Raw genomic sequence first — 7,949 nt, 5'->3', positions numbered from 1 at the left:
CAGAAGGCCTGGGTTCAAAACCCACCTCTGATACGAACTACTTGTGTGAGCTTGGCAAATCACGTAATCTTAGGTTCCCCTTCTATAAAATGAGAAAATTAGACTTAATTAAGTTTCATTTAATTAGACAAAGTTTCATTCAGCTCCAAATGGACGAAAGTCTGAAAGAGTGGCCTAACCATAGAATAGTACAGCTGGACTGAAAGAACATTCTTTATCCTGGCATTAAGTTTCTATCAATACTGCCTAAGATCTCCTTGGTATTTTTAGCTGTCATATCACACTAATAATTCACATTGAGCTTGCAGTGCATGAAAACGCCCAGGTCTTTTAAAAAAAAGTTTTGTTGATGTTCTTTATTTTTAAGTTACTCCCCAGGGATTCCCCTTCCATCCCCCATCTTCACCTACTTATCTGGCTCCACAGCCAATAAAATTTTGTTTTGTATAGAACAAGTGCAGCACAGCAAAACATAATCAATTTTTGACAATTTTGACAAACATATCAATCAATTTGACAATCAATTCATCAATAAATATTTATTAAACTGTGCTAAAGCATGCTTGATTCCAAACCAAATCTGTTACCTCCTTCCCAAGAAGTGGGAGCATGCTTTATATAGCTTCCAGGACTTTGCCTCATGAACTATCTTCTAGTTATATTTCCCTAAACTGTTCTTGGGTAGTCGGTTTCTTAAATTGACATGTAAGACTTTGCATTTATTTTTATTCAGTTTCACCTTGTTTTTGTTAGATCTGGCTCACCATTTTTCTTAACTTCCTTTTCAATCTTGATTTTAATCTGATGCATCTAATATACTGTAAGCTTGAAAATCAAGAATTGTCAGAATTATGGGTATAGCAGGATGACTAGGGTCCGAATGAGAGCCTGAAGGTCTTACTTAGGAAGATTCTATTTCAGGGGTTTAAGGCCATGCTAATCTTGATCACCTTCCCAGAAATTCCAGATTATTCTTGGAATCGATTCAGGAGGCTTTTGACCTTTAGTTCCTGATCCTGTTGAGTTTCTTGGATTCAGGGACACTGTCCTCCTTATTTTTCCATATACAAGACATGCAGTTTCTGGCTCTGAGTATTTACTCTGCCTGTCCCCCATACCTGGAACACTATCCTCTATTCCCACTGATGACCTCCCTGGCTTTCTTTAAGTCCCAACTAAAATCCCACCTTCAACAGGAAGTCTGGGGTGGCTAGGTGGCACAATGGATAGAGTACTGGGCTTGAAGTCAGGGAGACTCATCTTACTGAGTTCAAATCCAGCCTCCAACATCAGCTGTGTGTGACCCAGAGTAAGTCACTTAACCCTGTTTACCTCAGTTTCCTCATCTGTAAAATGAGACAAAGAAGGAAATGGCAAACCATTCCAGTATCTTTGCCAAGAAAGACCCAAATGAGGCCACAGAGATCTGGACATTACTGAAAAGACTAAACAACAATAACATCAGAAAACCTTCCCTGATCCCTCAATTCCAGTGTCTTCCTTTGCTAATTATTTCCTATATATGTCTTGTTTATAAATATTTGTTTGCTTGTCATCTTCTCCACTAGTTGTGAGTTCCTTAAGGGTAGAGACTGTCTTTCACTTTAAAAAAAAATCTCTAGAGCTCTGCATAGTGCCTGGCAAATAGTAGATACTTAATGTTTACTGACATAAATACTAACTAATTATGTTTTACCTTTTCTTCCCCCATTGCTGATATTACTACAAATTTTGTATCTGACATCCCCCATTGTCCTGACCTTATTCTTTCATATTATGCTGCAGACAATAATGACAGCTTTCCTATGGGTTACTGCAAGAAGTTTCATTAGAGAATTTGCCAGAATCATGGAGGATGTCTTGTGTACAATTTAAACTAGCCTTGTGAACAGATGACACTGTGCTTTTGCACTGAGCCCACTACAGGGTTTCAAGATTGGTCTAACCATTTATACAGGAAAAACAAAATGAATGAAAATCATTTATTACTCAGATCGGATATTTCCATTAGATATTTGGATGAGTGGCTCATTGAATTTGTCTTTCAGTATGTATGCCTTGGACATGTGGTAAAGACAATAAGCTGATCTCTGAATTGAATAGAAGGAGATCAGTATAGGTTATTTTGGCTAGTCTTAACCTGTGTTTGTCTCAGTTTTCTCATCCGTAAAATGAAAATAGTAATAGCACCTATCTCAGAGAATTGTTGTGAGGATCAAATGAAACTATAATTGTAAAACTTATTACAGTGCCTAGTACACAGTAAGCACTATATAAATGTTAGCTATTATTATTGTTGTTGTTGCTAATTATTTATTTGGGGGTTTTTTGGTTGTTTATTTTAAAAGAAAATTATTAAAGACTTTCACCTGTTCAAGCTGCTTGATACTTGAAAAGCCCATCTTTTTAATACTACATTTCAGAAAAACAGCTGTTATTACCAATATTTTCCTATTGGATGGATGGCTGAAAATCACAACTCACCACAATCTCAGAAGAATAAAAAATGCAAGTAATTCAAAGGGCAAGGACAGACTCAGGGTGGGTGAAAGTAGACCATAAATTCCATCAGGATTTGCATACCTAAGGCAGATTTTTTATTTTGATGATGATTCCATTTTTGATAATTTCAGTTTTGGTAATGATTAGCTGGATTCTAAACTCCCGGAGTCTACCCTCTCACTGCTACTCCATTCCATTCTCTGGAGCCAGACACTGACATGCTATCTGATATTTTAAAATTTTGCTCTCTTTGGCCAATTAGAAGGCAGAATATCTATTTTTAAAGGCAAGTAACATCTCTGATTGCAGTTAGTATGAGTTTTATGATCAAGAATGACTAAATCTAATCAAAGTACTTCTTCTAGATCTGAAACAGTCAAATTTCCAGTGATGACATGCACACTAACGTACATTAAAAAAATCATCAATGATATATATTATCAGAAAAGTAGATGGGTTGCTTATATAGCAATAACCACTATCATGCTGGTATCTGTCAATATTAAAAGACCCCCAAAAAGTCTTTGGAATACTAATTAGATCTTTTCTGAAGGACTTCGATAAAATAATGCATAAAACACTTACACATGACAAGAAGGCATGGAGGCCAGATGGAACAGTGGATCCCTGAGTCAAATCCTGGTGCTATTACTTATTACATGTGTGATTTTGGTAAAGTCACTTAATAGCCCTCAGCCTCAGTTTACTTACCTGTAAAATAAAGGATTTTGACCACATGACCTTTAGGACCCTTTCCAGTACTGTACCTACAATACTACGTAGGCCTACAACCCATATCAGTAGAGGAATTACTGTTCATGAGCATATTCACAAGAGAAAACAGAATATACAAATTCAGAAATAATACAACCGATAAGATAATTAGAAGTATGGGTAAAAGAAAATTATAGTTCTTAGAACCTCTATCTCAGCCTCGGCTCAAGTACCACCTCATTCAAGAAGACTTCATTTATTACCATAGTTTAAAATGTTCTCCAAACCTGAAATTAATTTGAACTTATTTGTATGTGTTTTAGCTGGATCTCAAACTCCCAGAGTCTACACTCTCATTGCTACTCATTTTTACATTGTATATTTATTTGATATTCACTCATCTGGATACATGTTGTTTCCTCCCAGTAGGATGTAAGTTTTCTGAGGGAAGGGATTGTTTCATTTTCTTTTTGTTTTCCAAGTACCTAGTATGGTGCTTAGACATAGGAAATATTCAAGTACTGCTTGCTGATTTGAATTGAACTGAATTATAGACTAGATGGTATTCAATTTCTAGTTATCCCACGTAGGTACAGTTTTCTGGGCCCAACTGGTTACATGTTTCCTTTTGTCCATGGACCTTCTAGCTCCTTTGTAACCCCCCAGAAGAGAATGGCCTCTCTCTATGGAGGCATACCCCTATGCTAACTGGAGATTTGCCTATTCAGGGGCTCTGGTTATCCCATTCACTTATTCAATAATTCCTGGCTCCCTTTCAGTCAAGCAGAGAATCTTGTTGGCATACTGGGTTTGGGGAATATTCCATATGCATTCCTACCCAAACAATATTATTCAACGTTCCCTTATTTCAATCAAGGAAAAGGCAAAGAAATATAAGTCATTACATAAAGTATTACCATCACTTCAGAAATAGAATACCACTCTACTCCATGCCCCAGAGGCAAGGCCATCTGTTACAATGCCATTTTGAGTCAAAGCTGTGAACTTTAGCAATGGGCTTTGTCACATCTATTTTGACTTCCCAGAGATCTTTTTGTTCCCCTCCAGGTTTTCAGCTATGCTCTGATTAGCTTAGGAGGCAACACAATTGAGGTTCTAGACAAAGGAAGGATTATCGTCATTTTGCTAATTGAAATCATCAAAAGTATGGATTTCAAGAGGCGGCAGGGCTATAAGATCTCTTGTAGAAAACACATATATCTTAGCAGGTCCCTCACTCCTCATGCTGCTTCTTTTCATAAAATAGATGATACTTCATTCTTTCCCTTTCGCTTAAGATGACAGTTACCCACAGGGATGCCTTGATGTGAGATATGACTCATAAGGGTTTCCCCTCATGGAAGTTGGATGGGTACATTAAAAATAGGTCAACACAATGGGATTACGACTTACCTCTGGAATAGGAGCCATCTTTAATCAGAGAGCACTGAATTTCTCCATCTTTCTCTGTCACTGTCCTACTATGTTTTACAACTCTTGATACTGTTTTAAGGAACCCATGGGGAAGGTTCCTTAAACTAATTTTAAAACGTTCAAGGTTTCACTTTGAGTATGAATTTTCTGCTCAACTAGTTAACACCCAGGTGTAAAATCTACGTAATTGATAACTGACTGCCTTTCTCAGGTTGTCTCAGTTGGGAGTCTGCATTTTCCCTTGTCTTCAGGATAACCAGGGTGCTTGGTTTTGGATTCATGATTCAAGGATCATATATCTTTTTCTCCCTCTCTCTGTCTTTTTCTCTGTCTCTCTATAATATATATATATATATATATATGCATATATATACATATATATAATACACACATATACACATATTTAATTTTATTTCAAGAACTTAAATATTAAACTAGAAGCCTCAGTACATTTTGAATCAGCTACTAAGTCCTTTCAGTTTTGCCTCTACATTTATTTTTTGGCATCCATTTGCCCCTATTCCATTTATTTTGCCATTACTCTGATTCAGGCAGGTATAAGACCTTTCAAATGTGTTGTTGTAATAGTTTCCATACTGTTCCCTCTCCATGCAGTCTTCCCTCTTCAGCCTCTTTCCTATTGCTGCCAAAATAGTCTTCTCAATCTACAGGTCTGATTAAGTCAGTCCTTTGCTCTGAAAGCTTCGATGGCCACACATCGCACAAAATTAAAAAGTGAAACTCCTTAACCTGGCTTTCAAGGCCCAACCTCGCTTTATCCTCTTCAGATTTATTCATGCAACTTCTCTTCATATACTTAACATTCCAGCCAAACTCACCATTCCCTAATGTTATCTTGTCCTTTCCTACTTCTGCACATTTACTCCTGTTCTTCTTTTTCCTGCCCCTCCTCCCCAGTGTGGAACACATTCTTTCAGTGTCTTGGTTTTTTTTTTTTTTTTTTTAAGCAATCGGGGTTAAGTAACTTGCTCAAGGTTACACGGCCAGTTATTTCTGGGTGTGGTGCTGAGTATCTGAGCCAGGTCATCCCGACACTGGAGCCGGTGCTGTTACTCGCTGAGCCACCTGCCTGCCCCCAGTGTCTTGTTTTTATAGATTAGAACTAAAAAATACCTTAGAGATCAACCCCTTTATTTATACAGATGAGAAAAGAGGCCCTCAAAGTTGAAGGGATTTGTCTAGGGTCATATAGCCAGTTACGCTTCCAACTTAGGTCTCCTCACTCTCTCCTGGTCACTCACACTGACCTTTTCCATTTGTGGAAATGATAACAACCCACAGCAGCAACAGCTCTTTCTATAGGGTTGGGTTTTTTTTTTTTTTTTTTGGTTTTTGGAGTGGGGAGGGCAAGGCAATTGGGGTTAAGTGACTTGCCCAAAGTCACACGGCTAGTTTTTGTGTTAAGTGTATGAGGCTGGATTTGAACTCAGATCTTCCTGACTCTGGGGCCAGTGCTTTTACTCACTGTGCCACCTAGCCGCCCCTGCCTCCTCTATTTTAAGGCACCAAGGTGACAAAGTGGATAGAATGCTGAGCCTAGGGTCAGAAGAGTTCAAATCCAGCCTCAGATACTTCTTAGCTGTGTGACCCTGGGCAAGTCACTTAGCCCAGTTTGTCTCAGTTTCTTCATCTGTAAAATGAGCTGGAGAAAGCAATAGCAAACCATTCCAGTATCTTTGCCAAGAAAACAAAAGATAAAACATGAACCAATATGTGCTCCCGAGGTGCTTCAGGAGAGAAAATGTTCACCTGCCTATGTATGTAAGGATATACAGGAAAAATACAAAATTACAAATTATTGTTATTACAATTGCAAAAAATGGGGTCACAAAGAGTCAGACACAACTGAACAATGACGACTGCTCAACTGTAAAATGGGGAGAATATGAGCACTTACCTGCCTCCCGGAGATGTTGTGAGGAGCAAATGAAATGATTTCTCTACATTTTCTTTGCAAACCTTAATGTCAATGTTAGTTATTATTATTGTTAGAATTTCTTTTATTATTGTTGTTGTTATTGGTATTGTTAGAACTTCCCAAAGCAGGATCTAGTCTCAGGAGAGTTTAGTGACTTGCCCTTTAGAGTGACTTGAGACCAAAGACTCCAACTTAGGTCTGCTGACCCTAATTCAATCCTCTTTTCACTGGCACCCAGTTACTTCCCCAGGTCCAGCTTAGGGGCCACCATCTTTGTAAAAGTTGCACTGATCCCCACAGATAGAAGTGATCCCTTTCACCCTGATTATCTCACATCTTCTAGCTCCTCCTAAACTTTTATTCCACTTTTAAGGGAGAGAGAACAAATGTCTATTAAGCACCTGTTATATGCCAGGCATATAAGAGGTGCTTTTCAAATATTATTTATTCTATCCTCTCAACAACCCTGGGAAGCAGGTGCTATTATTATTCCATGTTACAGTTGTAGGAAAGTGAGGCAGCCTGAGGTTAAGTGACTTGCCCAGGGTCACACAGTTGAGGTTGGATTTGAACTCAGGCACATTTTTTTCTCCTGAAGCTTTTCGGGAGCAGGTCTTGGTTTATTTTTTATCTGTTGCATCTCAGTGCCTAGAATATTGCTTGATACATCATGGATGTTCAATAAATGCTTGTGAATCATTTGATTTATATCCATAGCACTTAGCACAATGTCTTGCACATAGTAGGCCTTCATGAATATTTGTGAAAAAAGAAAAGGCAGCATGGTGTTGTACAGGTTCACCACCCCTATTATAGAGTATAGAAAGCTGGTTTTGAAGTCAATACCACCTGGGTTCAAGTCTTACAGGTGACACACACTGGCTGTGTGACCCTGGGTCTTTCAATGTTCTCAGCAATTCTCTAAGATTATACATTGCACAGAAGGTACATTGGCAGAAATATTTTCCTCACCTTGGAGTTCCCTATACTATTACAATCACAAGTCTAGACCCTATCTCTTGTTCAAGTGAAATTGAAATACAGAAAACATATAATTATTCAGCCTCAGACACAGCACAAAAACTAGTTGTGTGACCTAAGGCAAGTCACTTAACCCCAATTGCCCTCCAAAAAGCAAAAAACAAAACAAAACATATAATTATTTCCTCTTAGAAGACCACCTTCTTGTTACTACTAATCAGCACTTGTTAATGAGTCCATTTGGGTAGAGTTCACTGGGCTAGGTATTGGTCTTTAAATAAAGGTTTCCTTCACTATGAAATACTCACTTCTGCAAATGCATTCTTTCTTTTGCCATTCTTTCTTACTACTTTGTCATTGACCTAGAAGATAAAATGCA

This window comes from Petaurus breviceps, unplaced genomic scaffold (assembly GCF_028583685.1).
Source record: "Petaurus breviceps papuanus isolate PSGF00001 unplaced genomic scaffold, PetGlider_PUasm1.0 90849, whole genome shotgun sequence".
Lineage (NCBI taxonomy): Eukaryota > Metazoa > Chordata > Mammalia > Diprotodontia > Petauridae > Petaurus > Petaurus breviceps.
Note: the sequence above shows the minus strand (reverse complement) of the source record.